The sequence below is a fragment of the Nuphar pumila genome, chromosome 9 (genome assembly GCF_984573655.1).
Source record: "Nuphar pumila chromosome 9, dmNupPumi1.hap1.1, whole genome shotgun sequence".
Lineage (NCBI taxonomy): Eukaryota > Viridiplantae > Streptophyta > Magnoliopsida > Nymphaeales > Nymphaeaceae > Nuphar > Nuphar pumila.
In genome coordinates, this window is record NC_143257.1 from 51,358,182 (window position 1) to 51,381,771 (window position 23,590).

Sequence of the window (23,590 nt, forward strand, 5' to 3'; positions counted from 1 at the left end):
GAAAAGAGAGTATTCTTCAAAACCCTGTCTCCTCAGAATCACCTAAGCTGCAATTAAGTATCCGCAAAAGGGATCTCTCACTTGTCGTCAAGATGAAGGCGAATTAAGCGAGTAGACCCCCGGGGCCAAAGAAGATTCGAAACATCTCCAAGATGACGGAGTTTGTGACGGGTCCTTCCAGGGAAAGTCCAAAACACTGTCGAGATGAAGGCAGATGTGATGAACCTCTCGACAATCCCTAAAAGATATTTAATTTTAGCTATCATCCAAAGATCTCTAAACCCATCGCCCAAGAAGGATCGAAACATCTCCAAGTTGAAGGAGTTTGTGACGTACCCTTCCCAAAAGAGAGAGAGGAAAAAGAAAGAGAAAAAAAAAAAGTCAGAATACCTCCAAAATGAAGGAGAATGTAGCAAAAGCCCAAAAGAGTACAAAAAGAGTATCAAGAGAGAAGCTCCCAGGATATCAAACTGCCAGATCTATCAAGAATTCTCTTTAAATTCGTGAATTTCTACTATCAATACTCTTTCATCAATTGCTTTCATAATATCAAATTCTCTTTCCTGTTCATATCAAGAAAATTGACAGCTTCTTTAAAGAAGGTCAATTGCAAGCAATTTGGATTTCAAGTCTCGATTCTACGAAGTGAACCTTGTTTGGAGGTAATGCTTTGGGTAGAAAATAAGGAATATCTTTGCAACAATGTGCAACATTTTCAAAAACTTTGAATCAACAACAGAATTCTCAATATTTTGACAATATTTTCTAGCTATCTTAACGTGAAGTGAGAGCTTGATATCCGTCTTTGATACATCCTGACACCAATTTTAAATCCCTCCTAAGGACTTGATTCCTTCCCTTCTGTGAGAGCATGAACTCTCAGATTTGCACACTTCCCTATGTCCCCACTATCCCACCATAGACAGTCCCATTTCGGTTCGAGGTCGAACCAACAATCATTTCCCGCAAGAGGCGATTTCAAAAGCTGATTTTAGTCTTAGCAATGAGATGTCCAAGACCAACCCCTTTTCAAGCTTTAGGGACCCCATTTCCCTTCCTTTTGCAAAACCTGTAGGATTTATTGTGCAAAATCCGAAGGTTCCATCATACCAACTCATGTTCCGCCCGATCAGGATAAGGGTACAAACCTGAGCCTCAATCAAAGAGGTATTTCATCTTCCGCCCGATCAGGATAAGGGTATAAACCTGAGCCTCCTTCAATGAGGTATTCCATTTTTCTGCCCGATCAGGTCAAGGGTTAAAAACCTGAGCTTCGTTCCACACAGAGCATTTTCTGTCCCATCCAGGTTAAGAGCAAAAACCTGAACTTCGCTCTCACTGAGCGAATTTATTTCCTCTTTATTCTCCATTTCATATCTACCATCTTCTTCGGGCTAACTTCTTCATACCTAGTCAGATCCTTCTAATTGGGGCATTTTTTTTTATATATAGCCCAAATTTGGTGTGTCTTCTTTGCCACTAAGCTCGACCATAAGCCGACTTAGTAGCAAAGAGGGGCATTTGTAAATACCCCAAATTTTCACTCACATTCTTGACATTGCCCTTAATCGGCACATTTTAGTTCTCCAGAAGCAATAAAGGGCAAAATAGTCATTTTTAAAGATTGAACCTGGCAGAAAGTCCTAAATTTTACTCTTGCGCCTCAAAATTTCTATATTTAGGTTCAGAGACATCTTTAAATGGCAAAATTTCAAAATCCTCTTTCTGGACAAAGAGTTAGAATTTCCAAGTCCGAGCTCAGAGTGACATTTCACTGAAACATGTCTTTGCATCGCATTGCATGAACACTTTGCATCATTTCATTGCATAGCATATCAGTTTGAGATCCAGAACTCCTAATTTTCAAAATTGTCCATCCAGATTTGATTTTTAAACTTTTCAAAATTGATTTTTAAAACCCTGGGTTTTCAAAATTGCCAATCTTTCCCATTTTACCCCCAGGACTTTGAATTACAAAATTTTTTCTCAAGAAAAACAATCTGGATATTTGGATATTGATTTTAAAGATTTTATCTCAAAACTTTTTGCAAAAGATTTTAAATTTCTTTACAAATTTTGTTTTTACATTTATCCATATTTTTGCCCTGAAAACCCAATTTTTCCAAATTCTTAAAAAACAAATAATGTTTTATCTCGTATTTTCAAATAAATGGAGCGGGACCCGCCTTTGAACTAGCATCATACTCAGACTCTCAGGTAAGTATCTTATTCTCAAATGGGAACCACCCGGAGTTCGTACAAATTTGCAAAATTGTCTTTTTCATTTCTTATTTTTTATTATTTTTTTTATTTTTAGTTAGTGGGCCCGCACACATGTGGCACCCCAATTGAAAATAAAAGACTTTCAAAAACAAAACAAAACTTTATTTTCAAAAGGATTTTAAAAGTGGGTTGAGGTGGCATTTCCATAAAAGCCTCTCATTTTTTTTATATTTTATTTCTTTTTATTTGTTTAAATAAAGTTTTTAGAAGGAGGCAGCCTTAAATGGCACAGCCGAACTTCCAAAAAAAAAAAAGTAATAAATTTGATTTCTATCTAAACTTAGGAAAGAAAACAAGGTTAAAAAAAAAAAAAAACCCAAAGAGGCGCCTCTTTTAAAAATAGCAAGCTTTCAAAGCAATGAGGCATCCGTTTCATGCCTTTTGCAAAAAAATTTAAATTTTTTTTTAACGGAACCTCATTAAGGGGAAGGGGATGCGTTGCTTTTGTAGAGGAAAGGAAAGTTTTTTTTTTTTTAGAAAGGGAGACACTCACGAAGGAGGGGAGGAGGATCTGTTGATTGGGATTTTTCGGTTTTTGGCACGGAGCTCAAAGGGGAAAGGGGAGAGTCGTTTTCAGGGGATTCAGCCCCAGCCATTTGGGGGGATCAAGAACCATCTCCAGCCACAGCAGCCAGCGCCATCCTTCATCAGCCTTCAGCACCATCAACATCCGGTTCTTCTTCAGCTCCAACCGCAGGAGAGCCACCTCCAACCATCTGCATCTCCTCCAGCCCACCAGCAAAAGAGGGAGCCATCTCCAACCTCTGCGTTTCAGCCTTCTTCCAACCCATCAGAAGTTGCCGCACACCCTTCAATCCAGCCAGTTTCTGCACTTTCATTCAGCCCACCAACAAGAGCTCCAGCTGCCACCATTTTCACCATTTGCCTTCAGGCAGCAGGTCGCCCATTTCCTTCAACTCAACGATTGTTGCCCCACTCTGCTTCAGACCAGCCGCAGGGTACCTCCAGCAGCTGCCTCTGCATCGGTTTCAGCACATCAGCTGAAATTGCAAAGGGGCTGCCCCATATTCATCTTCCTCAGCCCATTTGCAAAAGGAAACGCCATCCAGCGTTTTCCCTACTCACCTCAGTCCAGCAATAGAAACAACAGCCGATTGTTGTCCAACCCTTTTTCAGCCCAGCCAGCAGGAGGTCTGGCGTGAAGACCATCCCCTCAGAAGAGCCAGCAGATATGTTAGTGCAGAAAATTCCTTTGCTGCTAACATATCATCTAGAAGGAGCATTCATCTTCTTTCAGCATATATCAATCCAAGGTATTGATCATAAAGAAGATGGGATTTTAACATGATCCCTATAAAAACTCAGCAAGCAAAACCCCTTTACTTTCTTTAACCGTTGTCCTCATTTCTTTTCTTCTTTATTTTACCTTTCCTGTTTGCCCTTTCCCTGCACATTTCGTTGTATATCCTAAAGCATAGCAAGTAGTTTGAACTATCCATAGCAGCCTCAATGTCATTTATTTGAAATAACAAGCGTTGGCTATTACCTCTAAAGCCAACACTTATCATAGGGTTCACTTTTGCTCCTTCTATATCATTTGCAAGGTCGGATTTAAATGCATAATTGATTCATTTTATGAATCTGATCTCTTTAGGCAATAGTATTCATGAGTAACAAGTGAAACAGCCCCTGTTTCAAAAAGTTTTTTTTTTTTTAATTTCAGTTCTTTCTGTATACTTCTGTATTCTATTAATTTCCTGCATTATTTCCTATTGCTGCCAATGGTTATATCTTTGTTGCAGATAATTTTAGCACCTTCTCATGTTATGTTCCTGCATTTGGAATCTTATATATTAGAGATGAGTTATAGGATTACCTGATTTTGTTTTTCTTTTAGTGTATACATTGGTTATATTTAGATGCAACTCACCTCCGTAGATATTATATTAATCATCTAGTGCTTGCTGCAAATAAAAAAAAAAATTTAGTTATGAACCATAGATTTTTAGGTTCTGCATCATATTTCTGTATGCTTATGACAGCTTACTCTGTCTCAACGTGAATGTGTTATGTTTTGAGTATAATCTTTATATATTACATAAAAAAAAAAAGAGAAATTTCTTTTGTATTCACTTAGTTTCCCAATCTTTGTTTTCATTGAAATTTTACACAACATTTTTTTTTGTATTCACTTAGTTTCCCAATCCTTGGTATTCACTGAAATGTTATACAACACATTTTTTTTTTCTCACTAAGCTTCCCATGACTTCATTTTACAATATGGATTCATTATACTGTTTGAAAGGACTATCTTGATATTCAAATCTCACCTCATGTTATCCTTAGATATTACCCATCTTATAGGTATAGCTGCTGCCATTCTATCTTGTCTTAACAGAAAGTTGTTTAAGTTGCTGAAAATCTGTTTCAAGGAGCTATGGAAATTTTTTTTTTTAGTGAAGCATTTCTTTTGAAGGCTAAGTCTGGCCAATATGCGCGTGCTCAAGAAGATATACCTCGGATCTATGCATAGATTGATTGGCAGAAATAACTATTCATTGATATCTAAAAAAAAGGGGAAATCCATCAACCCCTTGTACACAATTTGTTAAGCTATCCATTTTCTGCTGCAGGAGTGCAGTCTTGATTTTCGGCCACATTCATGAACGGATATATCCATATCCGTTCATGATCTTTAGACCATATTTTACAGGTTTTGTTATTGATATATAGGAAAGCTTCATACCCGATTTTATTAAGAAATATGTTGTAATTTGGAAAATACGGTTGTGTGAAACCCCCTACAGAAACAACATATACCTGTATTTTCTGATTTTACCCATTATATGTAATTTCCATTAGTATGTATATATATATATATTTTTTTTATGTATATGTTTCTCATTATATGTATATATATATGTATATCTATATATATTTATCTATATGTATACGTATATATGTATATATATGTATATATATATATACATAGATACATACTTATATACATATATATATATATATATCCCTTCATATGTACTTGTTATTCCATATATTTTCATTTTCTCTTACTTTTGTAAATATATCTTTATTATCATACATCATCCATCATAAGCTCGAGTATTTCTATATTTACCTATATATCTTTGTTGTATATAGTATATATGTCCATTTCCTTGTTTATTTTGTACTAACTCTCATTTTGCAGGAAAACCTAGAAGATGCAGATTCTTTGGCTCCATTTCAATTTTTTTTTTTTGTTATGAAATGTAATAATCCAATGTAAACCTTGGAATAAGATTTACTTTTACTGCTTAGATTAGGCCGCATCTCATATAGTTTGATTTCAGTAATATCCTGATTCTATGATGCATATATCTCAATTTTCCAAATTCACCGTGGATGAACACGAATGGCACATGCACCAACTCTTAGAGAGTTGATGAACTCGGTGGAGTCCATATTTACGGCCCTAGTCGGAATATGGACGAGACCCAGATCCATCATCTTTCTACCAGTCACACTGAGCCTACACTCTTAGGCTATCTTGAAAATGCACCTCATATTTCCAATGTTTTTCAAAATATTGTGAATTAATTCAAATAAACCCTGAATATATTCATGGCCACAGTCAGAATATATGAAGGATTTACTTTGGCTTAATCCACATTTTTCCAATAAAATTTTCAGAAATCTTTTCAAAAGTGCATTCATTCATTCACATCATCTGCATCATTTGTTTTTCTCATGATTTTCTCAAAAGATTTTCACTTCATGGAATAGATTTTCTCAAGAGACTATGATGATATTCGGAGTTGGATTTCCCAAATCAAATGTTTTCCTGTGATTTTCCTTAAAAAGTTATTTCCTTAAGATTCTTTTCAAAGGAATTTCTCATTTTCTAAAAAATCCAAATTGATTTTCAGATATTTCAAAAAAAAAACCAGATTCTTAGGATTTCAATTTCCCAAGTTCTGAGTTTCCTTCTCCAAAGAGTTTTCCTACAAATTTTCCATTTTTTTTTCTAAGAAAATTCTCAAAGTCCGAGTTTTCCTGGGAAGTTCTTTCCTTTCAAGTATTCATCTTTTCTCAAGAATTCCTTCCAATTTTCCCGAGATTCTCATTTCTTCATAGTTTTCCAAGTCTTTATAACTTTCTCAAACTTTTCCTGAGATTCTTATTTCCTCATGGATTTCCAAGTCTTTCTAAACTTTCTCAAAATTTTTCTGAGATTCCCATTTCTTCATGATTTTTCAAACCTTATAAACTTTCTCAAGATTTTCTCGAGATTCTCTCTTCTTCAAGATTTTCCAACTCTGTATAAACTTTCTCGAGATTTCAAACCATCTTCGTCTGAGTTTTCCTGAGAGATTGATTTCCATCTTTTCCTGAGAAGTACTTTTCAATTCCAAGTACTTTCTAAGCATACATCAGAGCTTCCCAACTTATATTTTACCAAATCTCATAGCACATGCCTGAATTCTATGTGCATTTAGGATAGAACACAATTTCGATAATTTCACTAAGTTAAGCACAATTTTGGTCCTTGGTTCGATTACCCCTGTTAAAGGCGGCAGGAACGGTCGAACCTCGTACCGACAGGTCGAGCCCCATTCCATGGATTTTCCCGCAATTTTCAAAACAGAGGCGAGTATTTCAAACAATTTCCAAAATCCGGTCAAGTTTGAATCGCGAAAGCATTTCCCTCTCTCTTCCGCAAGGAAGGGAAGACGGGGAAAATTTTCGCAACGAAAACACTTGGTAAAGGCGCCAGGAATGGTCAAACCTCGTACCGACGAGCGAATCCCGTCTCTCCATTTTTCCCGCAAATTTTCAAAACGGAGGTGAGTTATTTGCTAAATATTTTTCAAATCAAGGTCAAGTGAAAACCCGCAAAAGAATTCCTCTTCTCTCTCCCTTTCTTTCTTTTCTCTTCTCTCTTTCTTTTCTTTCTTTTATCCTTCTCCCTTCAAAAAGGAGGAGAATAGAGGTTAGAAAAGGGAAAGAGAAGGAAGAGAGAGAAACCATAAAGAGAGGAAAAATTTTGCGATGATGACACTCCCCGATATACGTACGCTTATGGCAAGCGATTCAAGTTGCTGGGACCTTTCTTCTGCACTTATTACCAACCAGGGAGATGTGTTCGGCAGTTCTCTCAAAGGCAGCAGTACGTTGAAGCCCGCTTGTTATCAGGAGTTATGGCAGAGTTTGATCTCACTTCCGCACAATGGTCCGGAGCATATCATTCTGCCCGCTACAGCTGGGATTCCTTTGTCTCTCTTAAAATCTTTCCTGGTCCTAGAATATCTGCTGATTATCGTGAATGGTGGCAAATTGTTTGTCCTCCACCTCTTTGTCAAGATCAATAAAGTCATATTTTCTCATTTCTATAAAATTGTCTCTCTTTCCACTGTGGTTTGACGACCTCGCCTAGGTAACAAGGCATATTTTCGTTGTTTATTTCTTTTGCAGAAGGAATGACAACACAATTGTCGTGATTCCCGCGATGACTCAGTCCCTAGTAATGGGATATCTTTTCAAATTATCTGCCATATTTCCAGCAAATATTTCTTCCAAAAGCTAATTCCTTCATAATCTAATCAGGTCTTTGCCCTGCAGAGAGCATCCATATCATTTGATGGTTGTGACAAGATCAAGCAAAAGAACCACGGCATCCCAGTACTCGTCAGCCTCGGAAGAAGAAATGGGTTCCCCTCGATCCGAGAAGAGTCAAGAGCAGCAGCAAGAAGATGACGGCATAGACCCTCAAATGTATGCCATGTTCAAAAAAATGATGAACAAGATGATGAATGAACAGCCCGGGACCAGCTCAGAAAGGGATCCATTTAGAGAAAAGTTCCATGGTCGCAGGAGTAAGAAGGCTCCCAAGAAGCGGATCCAGCCAGAGGAAATCTCATATGAATCAGACTCCACTGAAGATACAGATGAAGAATATGAGGTGCCTCCGGCATTTCAGAAGCGTGGCCAAAGTAAAAGCCGCAGATCAAAGAGCCAAGATAAAGAAGAGCCTTTGCAAGCGCAGTTTAAAGAAATGGCCCGGGTTGTCAAGGATCTCCAAGCCCGCGACAAGGGCAAGAAAGTCTTCACTAGTGAGGACTTCTATGACGGCTTAGAAGGGGATGATGATCTGGAGAATCTTCCCCGAAAATTCATCAAGTTCGACAGCTCTGGCAACCCAAAAGCACACTTCGCCACGTTCTTTGCTGAATGCTCTCGGTTCAAAAGGGATAACCGAGCATTGTTTCTATGCTTCCCCCGCAGCTTGGAAGGAGTTGCAACTAAGTGGTATGCTGAGCATATCAACCCCATCGAGCTCAAGGAGTTCGATAAAGTAGTAAATCTGTTTATTGAACGCTTCTTGTTCAACACAGAGGCGCTTCCTACATTGAGTCATCTCTGCAATTTAAGGCAGAATGAGAACGAAAAAACACGGGACTTCATTCACAGATGGAGATCAGTCTGTAATAAGATGAGAGATCCTATCTCGGAAAGGCATGCATTGTCCCTGATCCTCAACAATTTTTCGCAGCCGTTAAGGGGATTGATCTCCACAGCACCATCCAGGACCTTCATTGAGCTGACTGAACGAGCCGAATGGCTCGAGCTGAGTGTGGAAAATGGAGTCTATGAAGGCTTTACCTTTTCCAAGAACAACTCCCAAGGTGAGCAGAAGAAGAAAGCTCACTTCACTTATTCTGCCAACAACAACGACAACAGCGGTCGGAATCAGTACAAAGGGCAGAAGAAAATTCACTGCTACGGCACCGGCAGTTCAAACAACAAGGACCAAAAAGCAAAGCCTGCTCCTCAGTACAACAAGCCTCCTCAGCAGGATCAAGGGCCGAAGCTGCGTGAGAAAGCTAAACACGAAGGATGAAGTTACGACAGAAAGTTTACTCCTCTTGACCAAACACTCGAGGATGTGCTCGAGTATATGCTATCGAAAGAAATGGTCAAATTGCCCAGATTGGCCGATCCCCCAGTACCCATGGGGAAATGAAAAGATCAGTTCTGCAAGTTCCACAGGACAGTGGGACACAACACTGAGAACTGCTTTGTTCTCAAAAACATCGTGCAAGATCTTATTGAAAAAAATCTTTTAGTGGAAGGAGAAGAAGAAGAGAAGATGGATATTCTCAATCAGCCATTTCCTCCACACACCACAACAGTAGTGTCGGCACAGCCATTCCTACCGCATGAGCACATCAAGTCATGTTCTGTGCAAGATCTCCAGGTTCAGCATCAGGTGTCGGTGCTACGACAGGCAGCTCCAGCTTCTAAGAAGATGGACCTAATCTCAGCATTCGGCAAGATGAAAGTCTCTGAAGCGCCTGTAAAGTCAGACCCCAAATCAAAAGGAACTCCTGACTTCCTCAAGCAAATCATCAAACCTAGGCCAGAAAGGTCAAGTCAGAAGCCTCTGACCGCTCTATCCAATGTCTCCATCCTTGACTTGACCAAGAATTCTAGCAAGCATCAGCAAGTACTGGATGATTTACTCAGGAAAATCAAGGTTAAGCCCAGTACCACTTCTGAAGACATGGCACAGATTGTGAACTCTGCCATGACCAATGCACCAATCACCTTCTCAAATGAGGACCTTCCAAAGCCTCATTCCTTTCACAATAATGCTCTTTACATCGTCCTTCGAGTCAGAGGAATGACAGTACCGCATGTGCTGATCGATGGAGGCAGTAGCCTCAATATATGTCCCGAGATGACCGCAAAAGCATTAGGGATCAAAGATGAAGAATACACCCCAGATCCCATCACAATATATGGATTTGACAACCATGGTCAAACGACAAAAGGGAAGATATTCCTGGAGGTGTTCATCAACTATTCAGTGCATTCAGTGCTTTTCCACGTGGTTAATGTACCACCAACCTACAACTTGCTGCTCGGAAGGACGTGGATTCATAATGCTAATGCAGTGCCTTCCACCCTCCATCAATGTGTAAAATGGTCAAAAGGTGGAATGATAACCACGATACTGAGAGAAGACCCAGAAGAAAGGCTCCCACAGCCCATGATTCATCGGCCATCATTCAATGCGGATATTCCCAGCATCAGGGAAAGCGAAGAGATCAACCTCGGAGAAAATCGAGAAATACTTCAGGCATCATCAGAACCATCTCTGCATACGGTAGCCATGGCCCGATGGAAAGGTCCTCAATTTTTCAAGGTTGGAGGCCGGATCAACTACAGTACCATTAAGGACCACCCATTGTATCCCCAATTCATGAAAGCAAAAAAGGGATTCGATTTGCTCCTGAAGCATGGTTATCAACCCTTCAAGGGACTCGGCAAGAATAAAGATGGCCGCATCGAGCCAATGATCCAGAAACATCGTCCCCACAGAGCAGGACTAGGGTTTGCCGACGGAAGCTCGTCAAAGGAGACTATTTTTGTCAAAGGGGCACAATGAAGACCATTTGTTATTTTCTTTCTATTCTTTTCCAAATAAATGTCTCATTTTACCAATGTCATTGATCAATTCAATCAATAAAATTCCAAGTTTCTTTGTCTATCCGGATGCCATCTACTCCCTTCCTGTCTATCTCTTCATTTTATAATTCGATTGTATGCATGGTTCTCATCAAGTGATTGCTTGTCTTACTATAGGCCGATTTATCTGAACCAGATTTCTTCTCCAAAATTTCAGAATGACTTCTCGGACAATTAAGAAGCTCGTTCTCAATCCCAAGGCTTTTAAGAAGTCGGCAACAATTCACAGAATCAAAGCAATCACCGAAGATGGCCAGATTGCAAAGCGATCAGATGATTATGCAGAATATGATCAGTCTCTTCAGGAATTACCAGAGTTCGCCGCTGTTCAGAAGCAAGATGAACCATCTCCTCTAGTACAAGATCCAACTGAAGATGTCAATATCGGTTCAGAGGAAGATCCCAAAATTCTCCAGATCGGAACCAGTCTGAGTCCTGAAGAAAAGAAAAGGCTTACAGATTTTCTCAAGCAGCATGAAGAAGTGTTCACATGGATATATGAAGACATGCCGGGCTTAGACCCCAAATTGGTCGAGCACCGACTCGTCTTGAAACCAGATGCTAAACCAGTTAAGCAGAAGCTGAGAAAAATGGATCCCAAAATAGAACAACAGGTCAAGGAAGGACTCGAAGATTTGCTCAAAGCAGGATTTATCCGAGCTATTGACTACCCGGATTGGTTAGCCAATATCGTCGTTGTCCCAAAGAAAAGCGGCAAAGTAAGGATCTGCATAGACTTTAGAGACCTCAATAAGGCAACTCTGAAGGATGACTATCCACTTCCAAGCATCGACTTTCTAGTCGATAGCACAGCAGGACATGCCATGTTCTCTTTCATGGACGGATATTCCGGCTACAATCAGATTAAGTTGGCCGCCCGCGACCAATCAAAAACTTCCTTTACTACGCCTTGTGGCACTTTCTGCTATACAGTTATGCCTTTTGGGCTCAAGAATGCTGGAGCAACATATCAACGAGCAATGGCCGTTATCTTTCACGATCAGATGCACAAAATCATGGATACATATGTTGACGATATCCTCGTGAAATCTAAAAAGGGAGAAGATCACCTTGAAGCGCTTGATCAAGTCTTTAAGCGACTCATCCTTTATAAGTTAAGGCTTAACCCGCAAAAATGTGTCTTTGGAGTCGAATAAGGCAAACTGTTGGGTTTTCTGGTCAGCAAAAAGGGAATTGAAGTTGACCCAGCCAAAGCAAAGGCTATCATTGATACGCCACCCCCGAAGAATCTCAAAGAACTGCGTAGCCTTCAAGGACGTATGCAGTCAATCCGGCGATTCATTTCCAATTTGGTGATGAGATGTGAGCCCTTCAACCACTTACTCAGAAAAGAAGTGAAATTCGAATGGGGGTCAGAATGCCAGCAATCGTTCGATCGAATCAAGAAGTATCTTCTTAATCCTCCCATCCTGAAGCCACTAGAATTGGGAAAACCTATTTTATTATATATCTCAGTTAATCAAGTCGCATGCGGTGGATTCTTGGCGCAATACAAAGAAGGCAGCCTGATATAACATGCCATTTATTACGTGAGTAAGACTTTCATAGATTATGAAAAGAGATACTCTCAAATAGAGAAGACCTGCCTAGCTCTTGTATGGATGTGTCAGAAGCTAAGACACTACCTGCTGGCATCCGAAGTCAAAATTTTGTCTAAACTCAATCCTCTCAAGTATATTTTAGAGCAGCTTTTCCTCAGCGGATGAGTCACAAAATGGCAAGTCTTACTGATGCAGTATGACTTAGAATATGTCTCGCAGCAATCAATCAAAGGCCAAGCAATTGCAGATCAATTGGCGGATTTTCCTCTGGCCGAAGAAGTGAAAGCCGAAGATGACTTCCCTGATGAGCAAATATGCAACATCCAGCGATACCCGATCTGGAATTTGTTTTTCGACGGTTCCAACAATATGGCCAGAATAGGCATCGGAATTTTATTAATCACTCCTGAGAAGGAGATGATTCCATTTTCTCTCAAGTTAGACTTTCAATGTACCCACAATATGACTGAATATGAAGCCCTGATTCAAGGTCTAAGGATTCTATTAGACTTCAATGTCAAGAGAGTACATGCCTACGGTGACTCATTACTTGTTGTCAATCAAGTTCGAGCCGAATGGCAAGTCAAAGATCAAAAATTATTTCCCTATCAGAAAATTGTTTCAGCGCTTGTCCGCAATTTCGAAGAATTTCAGTTATTCCACATCAAGAGAGATTTCAATCAAGTGGCTGATATTCTAGCCAGTTTAGGCTCCATTATGGCATTCAGAAATGGAGAATCTTGTCGCTCTTTTGAAATTGGCCGACTTGACCAACCTGCTTTCCTTCCAGCGGAACAGGTAAACCAGGCTGAGCAAAGGAAGAAGCCTTGGTATTACAATATCAAAACTTTCATAGAAACTAGTGAATTTCCTCCAGAACTCTCAAAGAAAGAGCAACGAGCAATCCAGCGTATGTCTACTCGATACTTCATTTTGGCCAATGTCCTCTATCGTCGAGGATTCAGTTTAGAATATTCCAGGTGTTTAGATGAAGACGAAGCCAAAGAAGTCGTGCGAGAAGCACACGAAGGCATCTGTGGTGGCCACGTTGGCTATCGAACCCTTGTCAAGCAAATCATTAGAGCAGGTTACTACTGGATGACTATGCAACAAGACTGTTATCATTATGTGAAGAAGTGTGTGCAATGTCAGATACACACACCTTTCATCCATGCTCCGGCAACATATTTACAATCCGTTGTTTCTCCATGGCCGTTATCCATGTGGGCCTTCGATGTCGTAGGTCCCATCACGCCTTCAGCTTCAAATGGCCACAAATACTTCCTTGCCGCAACAAAATATTTCACAAAATGGGTAGAAGCCATCAGTCTCCGCACAGTAGAAGGCCGACACGTGGTCTCTTTTATTCACAAGAACATCATTTGCCGTTTCGGCATCCCACATGACATTGTGTCAGACAATGACAGTCATTTCAAGAATGAAAAGATGAAGACATTCTGCTCAAAATTCAAGATCTATCCCCATTTTTCCGCTCCATATTATCCTCAAGGGAATGGTCAGGCAGAGACCACCAACAAGATTTTAATTCGTATCTTGGAGCGAACTGTGGAAACAGGTCGTGACTGGCATGAGAAGATCCACGATGCACTATGGGCCTATCGGACCACCATTCGAACTCCAATGAATGCTACCCCATCGGAACTGGTCTATGGAACAAAAGTAGTATTGCCGCTACATGTTCAGAAGCCCGCTTTGAAATTTGCTTCGCTTCTGCAATTACCTCTTGATCAATACCAGCAGCAGCGACTAGTGCAGCTAGACTTACTCGACGAGAGAAGGCTAAAAGCAGCAGAGCATGCTCAATCCTATCGCCAGAGAGTAGCCAGGCAATATGCGAAATCTATCATTGAAAGAAGATTCAAAGTCAATGATTTAGTACTTCGATCCACAGCTTATCTCAAGCATCGTCCCGGAGGCAAATGGTCGCCAAATTGGGAAGGTCCCTATGTTGTCAAAGAAGCATTACCCCGCAACTCATATCGGCTCATCAATGCCGATGGGGTAGAATTGCCAGATCCTATTAATGCGCGACAATTGAAAAAGTTTTATACTTGAAACATTTATTCTTCTCTTGTAATCCTTCCTTTTTCCTTCAAATAATGATACAACTTTCTTTCCCAGTTACACTGGGGCATTTTAAAATTTTGTTTTATATGCAGGCAGGATAAACAAATTCCTCATTTCATGCACGTGTGCATTCATATGCATCAATTCATATTCATTTCATTCAACTGCATTAACAACAATCTGGTCAGTATTGGGATTCCAACAAACAGTCCCATCACGATTCCTAAATGATTCAAAATCGAAAGGTCATCACCAATACTAAACCAAAACCCAGCGCTCGGACTGGTATTATTTCAAAATCCAGTACTCAAACTGGCATATTTTCAAAATCCCAATTTTTCATAAAACCGAGTTCCGACTCGGGTTTTTTATTCAAATCATTTTCATTTGTTGATCCGGGTTCCGACTCGAGATCTCTCTATTTTATTCAAGCTCAGATTCGAGCTCCTCATTTTCATTTGTTGATCCGGGTTCCGACTCGTGATCTCATTATCTTATTTAAGCTCTTCATTTTCTTCTGTTGATCCAGGTTCCGACTCGTGATCTCATTACCTCGTTCGAGCTCAGATTCGGGCTCTTCATTTTTTTCTCTGTTGATCCGAGTTCCGACTCGTGATCTCATTATCTTATTCGAGCTCAGATGCGAGCTCTTCATTTTCTTTTGTTGATCCGGGTTCCGACTCGAGATCTCTTTAGTCACTCGAGCGTTGACTCGAGCGCTTCATTTTCCTCTGTTGATCCGGGTTCCGACTCGTGATCTCTGAATTATATTCGAGCTCTGACTCATCATTCTCCTTTGATTAATCCAAATCATTCCAATCATCAAAGTCTGTCAATTGCTCGAATTTGACATTTTGACCTCCAAATTCCAATTTAAATCTTCAAATCAGGCAATTCTCCAAATTCGACCTCTGGGTCACCCAATTTCCAATTCTCAATTTCAATTACCAATTTCCAATTTTCGACCTTTCGGTCAATCAATTGCGAAATTTTTGACCTTCGGGTCAATCAATTTCCATTTTTCGACCCTCGGGTCAATCAATCTCCAAATTTTCGACCTTCGGGTCACCCAATTTCCAAATTTCGACCTTCGGGTCACTCAATTCACAATTTTGACCTTTTGGTCAACCAATTCTCAAATTCAACCGTTAGGTCATCCAATTTCGACCTTCGGGTCATTCAATTTCCAGCAACCAATTTTCCAATTTCCAATTTTGACCTTTGGGTCAATCAATATCAATATCTAATTTCAATCATTTTCTCTTGCGAGAGACCCTTTTAGGGAGAGTTCGAGGGAGCTCGTTCTTTTCACATGCTATCCAATTTGTTCACTTAGCCCCTGTTTAGGGAGAGTTTGAAGGGACTCGCGTCTTTGTGAACCGTTTGCAAAACAATTTCCAATTTCACACGAGGAACCCTTTTTAAGGGAGAGGCTCGACGGAGACTCATTTTTCTTGTGACCCCCCAATTTCATACTAGGTCATTTTTCGTCATGAAAGACCCTCTTTGCAGGGAGAGTGTGATGGACTCGTTCCTTTCATGACCCAATTTTCAGACCTCACTATTATCGGCCCCCTTTCCATAAGAGAAGCCTAATATTAGGGAGCTTTGACGAAAGCTCAATTTCTCTTCAAAAGTTCGTTTTGCAAACACCTCCTCTTCAGGGAAGAGAGGAGTATTTCCCAATTCCCATTCAGGTAAGGGCTAAGCCTGAGTCTCTCTTTTTGGGGAAAAAGAGAGGAGAATTTTCGTCATGGATGTGTTGAGCCGGATTTCGAATACTCACTTTCACTAGGGATTTCAAGAAAATTTTGTCAAATTGTCAATCAAAGTATTTGTTGATTTCAAAATCTTTATTGCACTAATCTCTATCTCAATTTACCTTCAGCATCACTTCCAAAAGAGTGAAGCTTTTGCGAAAAGAGATTCAAACTTCAAATTCTTTCTATTGGCCAACCAAAAGGATGAAGGATAAGTCCTCGATATGGCCAGAAAAGAAGATTCAATGTTATTGAAAAGTCGTAGGTGATCGATATTGATCGCAGTCAATGGCGCATCTTTAAAGGCTATTCTTGTAAAGACGAGGCAGTGGAAATATCCTGAGTGCTAGAAAACAGAGAATTCACCCAAGCCCTGTCTCCTCAGAATCACCTAAGCTGCAATCAAGTATCCGCAAAAGGGATCTCTCACCTGTCGTCAAGATGAAGGCGAATTAGGCGAGTAGACCCCCGGGGCGATTCGAAACATCTCCAAGATGACAGAGTTTGTGACGGATCCTTCCAGGGAAGGTCCAAAGCACTATCGAGATGAAGGCAGATGCGATGAACCTCTCGACAATCCCTAAAAGATATTTAATTTTAGCTGTCATCCAAAGATCTCCAAACCCATCGTCCAAGAAGGATCGAAACATCTCCAAGTTGAAGGAGTTTGTGACGTACCCTTCCCAAAAGAGAGCAAGAGAGGAAAAAGAAAGAGAGAAAAAGTCAGAACATCTCCAAAATGAAGGAGAATGTAGCAAAACACCAGAGGCCCAAAAGAGTACAGAAAGATTATCAAGAGAGAAGCTCTCAGGATATCAAACTGCCAAATCTATCAAGAATCCTCTTTAAATTTGTGAAATTCTATTATCAATATTCTTTCATCAATTGCTTTCATAATATCAAATTCTCTTTCCTGCTCATATCAAGGAAATTGATAACTTCCTTGAAGAGGTCAATTGCGAGCAATTTGGATTTCAAATCTCGATTCTACGAAGTGAACCTTGCTTGGAGGTAATGCTTTGGGTAGATGAGAAAGAACATCTTTCCAAAAATATGCAACATTTTAAAAATTTTTGAATCAACAGCAAAATTTCCAAAATTTCCAACATTTTGATAATATTTTCTAGCTATCCTGGCGTGAAGTGAGAGCTTGATGTTCGTTCTTTTATACATCCTGACACCAATTTTAAATCCCTCCTAAGGACTTGATTCCTTCCCTTCTTTGAGAGCATGAACTCTCAGAATTGCACACTTCCCTGTGTCCCCACTGTCCCACCATAGACAGTCCCATTTCGGTTCGAGGTCGAACCACCAATCATTTCCCGCAAAAGGCAATTTCAAAAGCTGATTTTAGTCTCAGCAATGAGACGCCCAAGATCAATCCCTTTTCAAGCTTTAGGGACCCCATTTTCCTTCCTTTTGCATAACCCCTGTCGGATTTATTGTGCAAAATCCGAAGGTTCCATCATGGTCTCTTCCTTCGAGGATTCCATTCATTTTCCGCCCGATCAGGATAAGGGTATAAACCTGAGCCTCACTAAAAGAGGTATTCCATTTTCCGCCCGATCAGGATAAGGGTATAAACCTGAGCCTCCTTTGATGAGGTACTTCATTTTCTGCCCAATCAGGTTAAGGGTATAAACCTGAGCCTCCTTCAATGAGATATTTCATTTTCCGCCCGATCAGGATAAGGGTACAAACCTGAGCCTCCTTCAATGAGGTATTTCATCTTCCACCCAATCAGGATAAGGGTATAAACCTGAGCCTCCTTCAATGAGGTATTTCATTTTCCGTCCGATCAGGATAAGGGTACAAACCTGAGCCTCAATCAAAGAGGTATTTCATTTTCCGCCCGATCAGGTTAAGGGTACAAACCTGAGTCTCATGATTATGAGATATTCCATCCCCAATCAGGTTGAGGGCCAAACCTGAGCTTCGTTCCATACGAGATATTTCTGTCCCATCCAGGTTGAGGGCATAAAAACCTGAATTTCACTCTCACAGAATGAGTATTTCCTCTTCATTCTTCGCTTCATATCTACCATGATCATCAGGCTGAATTTCTCACACCCAGTCAGATCCTTCTAACTGGGGCATCTTTTTATAGCCCAAACTTGGAGTGTTTTTCTTTGCCACTAAGCTCGGCCACAAGCCGGCTTAGTAGCAAAGAGGGGCATCTGTAAACACCCCAAATTTCCACCCACCTTCTTGACATTTCCACCAAGCATCACATTTCGGTTCTCCAGAACCAAGGAAGGGCAAAATGGTCATTTTCCAAGATGGAACCTTGCAGAGAGTCCTAAATTCCATTCTCGAGTCTCAAGACTTTTCCATTTAGACTCAGAGGCACCCTCAAATTGCAAATTCTCAAAATCTCATGCTTAACCAAAAGTCAAAATTTTCAAATTCAAGTTCAGAATGGCAACTTTGTAGAACATATCTTTCGCATAGTATTGCACGAGCATTTCATATCATTTCACTGCACAGCATGTCATTTTGAGATCTAGAACTCCTGATTTTCCGAAATTGTCAATCCAGATTTGATTTTAAAACTTTTCAAAAGTGATTTCAAAACCCTGGGTTTTAAAAATTATCAATTCTTCCCATTTTACCCCCAGGACCCTGAATTACGAAAAGTTTCTCAAGAAAACAATCTGGATGGTTTTGACATTTCAGAATTTCGCCAGTTGGAAAGAAGGGGACACAATTTCAAAATTCATAAGATCCTATTTCAAATTTTTACAAAAAGACTCAGAATTTCCCTACTTCTTTCAAAATCTCGCCCCGAAGAGCCATTTTCTTTCAAACTTTTGAAATCAAGCCAAATTTGGCTTCATGTTTTCCAAAACTAGCCTATTATTGTGAAAACTCCAAAATATCTCATTTGGCTCTTATTTCAAATAAAGGACGGAGGACCCGCCTCGAGGTGGTGTCACACTCAAATTCTCGAAATTTGCCTTTTTTCCAAAATAGTGCCCACTCGAAAGTGGCACCGATTTATAAAATCCTTTTATTTTGATTTAAATTTTTATAAAATACTTAGTGGGCCCACATAGGTGGCACCCCACTAAGGCTTCTTGCCAAGAAAGGCAAAAGTTTGTTTTCTCAAAAGAGGTGGCACCACCACAACAAAATTCATTTTTTTTTACTTTATTACTTTTCAGCCCCAAGAGAGAGCCACCGTGAAAACCCTACCAAAAAATTTCACCTTACCTAAGCTTCAAATGCCAGCTGAAGAATAGGAGTCGCACCCTCTCAAAACGGCGACCCCCCTTTTCAAGAGGATTTCAAAAATTTTTGAAAGTTTGTTTGTTGAAAGCTATCAAGCTCGGCTAAAAAGAGGGGAAAAAGGAGGGGTTTTAGAAGGGTCGGCTATTAAAGAAAGAGGGAGGCCCAGCAAGGGGGGATCTCATTGAACCACAGCCATCTCTCGCTCAAGGAGTGCTTGCTCTCATCTTCTTCAACCCATCAATCGGCAGGAGGCCGACTGCAACCCCTCACTTGCAAAAGAGAAGACCGGCCATCTTCAGTCTGGCCAGTAGGAGATTCAACTCACTCTGTGAGAAGCGCGTCTTCAGCATCTGCCAACTCAAGGAGTTACATTACCTTCTTGCAATCAGCCCTGGACATCGTTTCTCGTTTTCCAGCAAAGGGTTTCCAAGAAGCACCAGCAAAGAGCATTCGATCTGAGCGATTAGGTGAGAAATATAGTTGATGTTTACGATTTGGTGGTTTGCTTATCACACTCATCCCATACATATGTAAATCCATTGTCATGTTTAATGAGATTTACATTCAAGGTTAGTGCATAAATCAAAAGTCGATGATGCTTCGTAATAGCATCCTCGATCTAGAGCCAAAACCGATTTTCACTGAATCATCATTTTCTCCTCCCAGTTTTTTTTTTCTTTCTTTTGGGTTTCTTGTTCTACATGTGGGTTTTAGTCGATCCTTGTGCATATTGAGATTTTCAAATGGCAGTTCCTTGGCTTTAACCTTTTCTTTTTTAAATCAAATGGTTTTTTTTTTTTTTTACTCCCTCCCCATCATTTTATATGTGTTCCATCTTGACCTTCGCATTGGCCAAATGTTCTGCATTTTATCAATGTTTACATGTTCCTCCAGCTTTAATGGGTATAGACATTTCATCACATCAAACGATACCCACAGGGGTGTATCGTACAACAAACAGTGTATTTAACCTGTGCACAACAATTCATATCCTCTTTGTTTACATCCACTTTCTGGGTTTACTGATTTCCTGCATTTTTACCTTGTTTTATACCTTACCGCATCACTGGTTTCATCAGCATGTCTGTAGCATGTCCTTAACTTTGAGCCAAGTGCAGTAACGTACACATTAGCTCAACGTTTATTGTTGGTTCATTGTAAATCCTATAATTGCTGATGATAAAAAGGTGTTGTGTGCTATCTTCATGGTGAGATTTTGGATTGCCATATGTCATTATAGTTCAATGAATGTAGCAGCCGGTGTTGCATGCCAAGACCAGAGCATTCCCTTGACAAGTGAATCATCTTATGGTTTCATGGCCCTAAGATATTGATTACTACAAATGGAGTCAATGAAGAATCCGTGTGCTGTGCTAACACAGACTTTGAAATAGATGATCTTATTGATATCTTCATTCCTGTAAGATTTATTTATGTATCTGCGATGTCTCGCTACCATTGTGTGTTATCCACCTACAACCATGGCGTGGCCTGGGTTAGGTGACCCCCTTTTTTTTTTTGTTCTTCCAACATCCAATCACCATATCCCCACCGACCCCTATAAGTATTGCATGAACCATATACAACATTCTGCAAGGTCCTCCTTATGAGACTAATAACTTTCTGGTCGTGTGTCATATTGCTACAATTAATGGTCCATTTGGGATTTGGCTGAAGTAATATCGATTATCTGCAAAGGTAATGCGTGGATTTTAGTGCCTGTGTCTCAATTGCATTGCATAATGACAGTTCCACAATCACTATCTTGTATAGTTTACTGCAGATTTCTGCATCATTCTTATGCTGGATGTTTCATAGCAACTATCATATCTCTCTTTGCATATCTACACCTCTTATTTAGTTTCAGCAGTTTGTATCATATGCTGTTGATTTTATATGAACATTGCCAGACGTTATACATACTGTGGGTACCCTCCTCTTAGAATAAGTGTGCACATGATGGGTATGGAAATAATCTCCAGTTTGCAGCAGTTTCCTTTAGATACGCATGTTAGCCGTAGTTTACTTTGCCTTAACTATTTTTTTTTTTTTGCATTTTACTTCAGTTGTGCATGTTAGATGTAGTTTTGCTAGCTTTAGCTGTTGTTATAGGCACTATTTGCATCTTCTTTTAGCCGTATATATTAGCTGTAGTTTTGCTAGCTTTAGCTGTTGTCTTAGGCACTATTTGCATCTTCTTTTAGCCGTATGTATCAGTTGTAGCTTTGCTTGTTTAGCTGTTTATCTTAGACACGGTTTGCAGAATTTCTTTAGCAGCCCATATTAGCTACAGTTTGCGAGGTGTAGTTGCTCATATTAGATGAAGCTCATATCTTTTTAGTAGTTTATCTTAGATACAACCCATTTCTTAGTATCCTTTTTTTTTTAGCCTCTTATGCCTCACCATTACACGTTATGCAGGTTGTTTTATGTATCTACTGTATTTTGAGGACACCTAAATAGGGCATATGTTACTATAACCTTTCCTGCATATACCTATACCCCTTTCAATTCCTAAAGGCATCAATCTTCATCTCATATCATGAGCCTTTAGCCACTTGCATGCATAGGCTCCCTACTTAGTCCAAATATGGCTTTTAGATATTTTCATATATATATATCCTATTCATTTCATCTTCACCAAGTAGTGCCTCTCAGTTATGACTCACATGCAATCCCTTGTATATTGTCGTCAACATGATATTTTCAATTTCTCGGTGGTATGGCATATCTCTCGTGCCAACTTTCATTTGCAGGAAAATCTGGAGGATGCTGACTATTTTTTTTTTTACTTCTTTTAGTCATCTTACTTTATGTCGGAGATGTAATAATTCAAATTGGAATAATATTTACTTTACTGCTTAGATTAGGCTGCATCTCATATAGTTTAATTTCAGTAATATCTTGATTCTATGATTCATGCATTTTATTTCAAAAGCACTATGGATGTTCACAAATGGCACATGCACCAACTCTTAGAGAGTTGATGAATTCGGTGGAGTCCATATTTACGGCCCTAGTCGGAATATGGACGAGACCCAAATCCATCATCTTTCTACCAGTCACACTGAGCCTACACTCTTAGGCTATCTTGAAAATGCACATCATATTTCTAAATTTTTCAAAATCTTGTGTATTAAATCAATTAAACTCTGAATATATTCATGGCCACAGTCAGGATATGTGAAGGATTTATTTTGACTTAATGCACATTTTCCAACAAATTTCTTAGAAAACCTTTCAAAGTGCATTCTTTCATTCATATCATTTGCATCATGAAATCATTGGTTTTCTCATGATTTTCTTAAGAAAGTGGCATTCTTAAGAAATCGATTTCTCAAGAAACTCTAAGAATTTTCCAAAATCGGTTTTCCCCAAGTCAAGTTTTTCACAGTTTTCCTTAGAAAATGTTATCTTCTTAAGAGCTTCAAAGGAGCTTTTTTTTTCAATATTTCTCCAAGATCAAAAATCGATTTCCAAGTATTTCAAAGGTAAAATTCTCAGGATTTCGATTTCCCAAGTTTTGAATTTTCTTCCCCAATGAGTTTTCCTATAAATTTTCCATCATTTTCCTAAGAAAACTCTCAAAGTCCAAGTCCTCCTAAGAAGTGTTTCCCTTTTCAAAGGTTCACCCTTTTCTCAAGAACCACTTCCATTTTCCCAGGATTTTCAGCCATTCATGATTTTCCCACAACTTCATGAACTTTCCCGTGATTTCAAAAACCCTTTTTCACATGAGTTTCCCTGAGAAATTGACTTTCAGCTTTTTCCTGAGAGAATCTTTTCAACTCCAAATATTTTCCAAGCATACATCATGCTCTCCCAAGCTGCATCTTCCCAAAACCTCATAGCACATGCCTAAATTCTCTGTGCATTTAGGATAGAACATAACTTCAATAATTTCGCTAAGTCAAGCACAATTTTGGTCCTTGGTTTGATTACACCTGTTAAAGGCGGCAGGAACGGTCGAACCTCGTACCGACAGGTCGAGCCCCATCCCATGGATTTTCCCGCAATTTTCAAAAACGGAGGCGAGTATTTCAAAAACAATTCCCAAAATTCGGTCAAGTTTGAAGCGTGAAAGAATTTCTCCCTCTCTCTCTTCTGCAAGGAAGGGGAAGACGGGGGAAAAATTTCGCGACGAAAACACTAAGGTGTTTATGCCTAAGGCAAAGA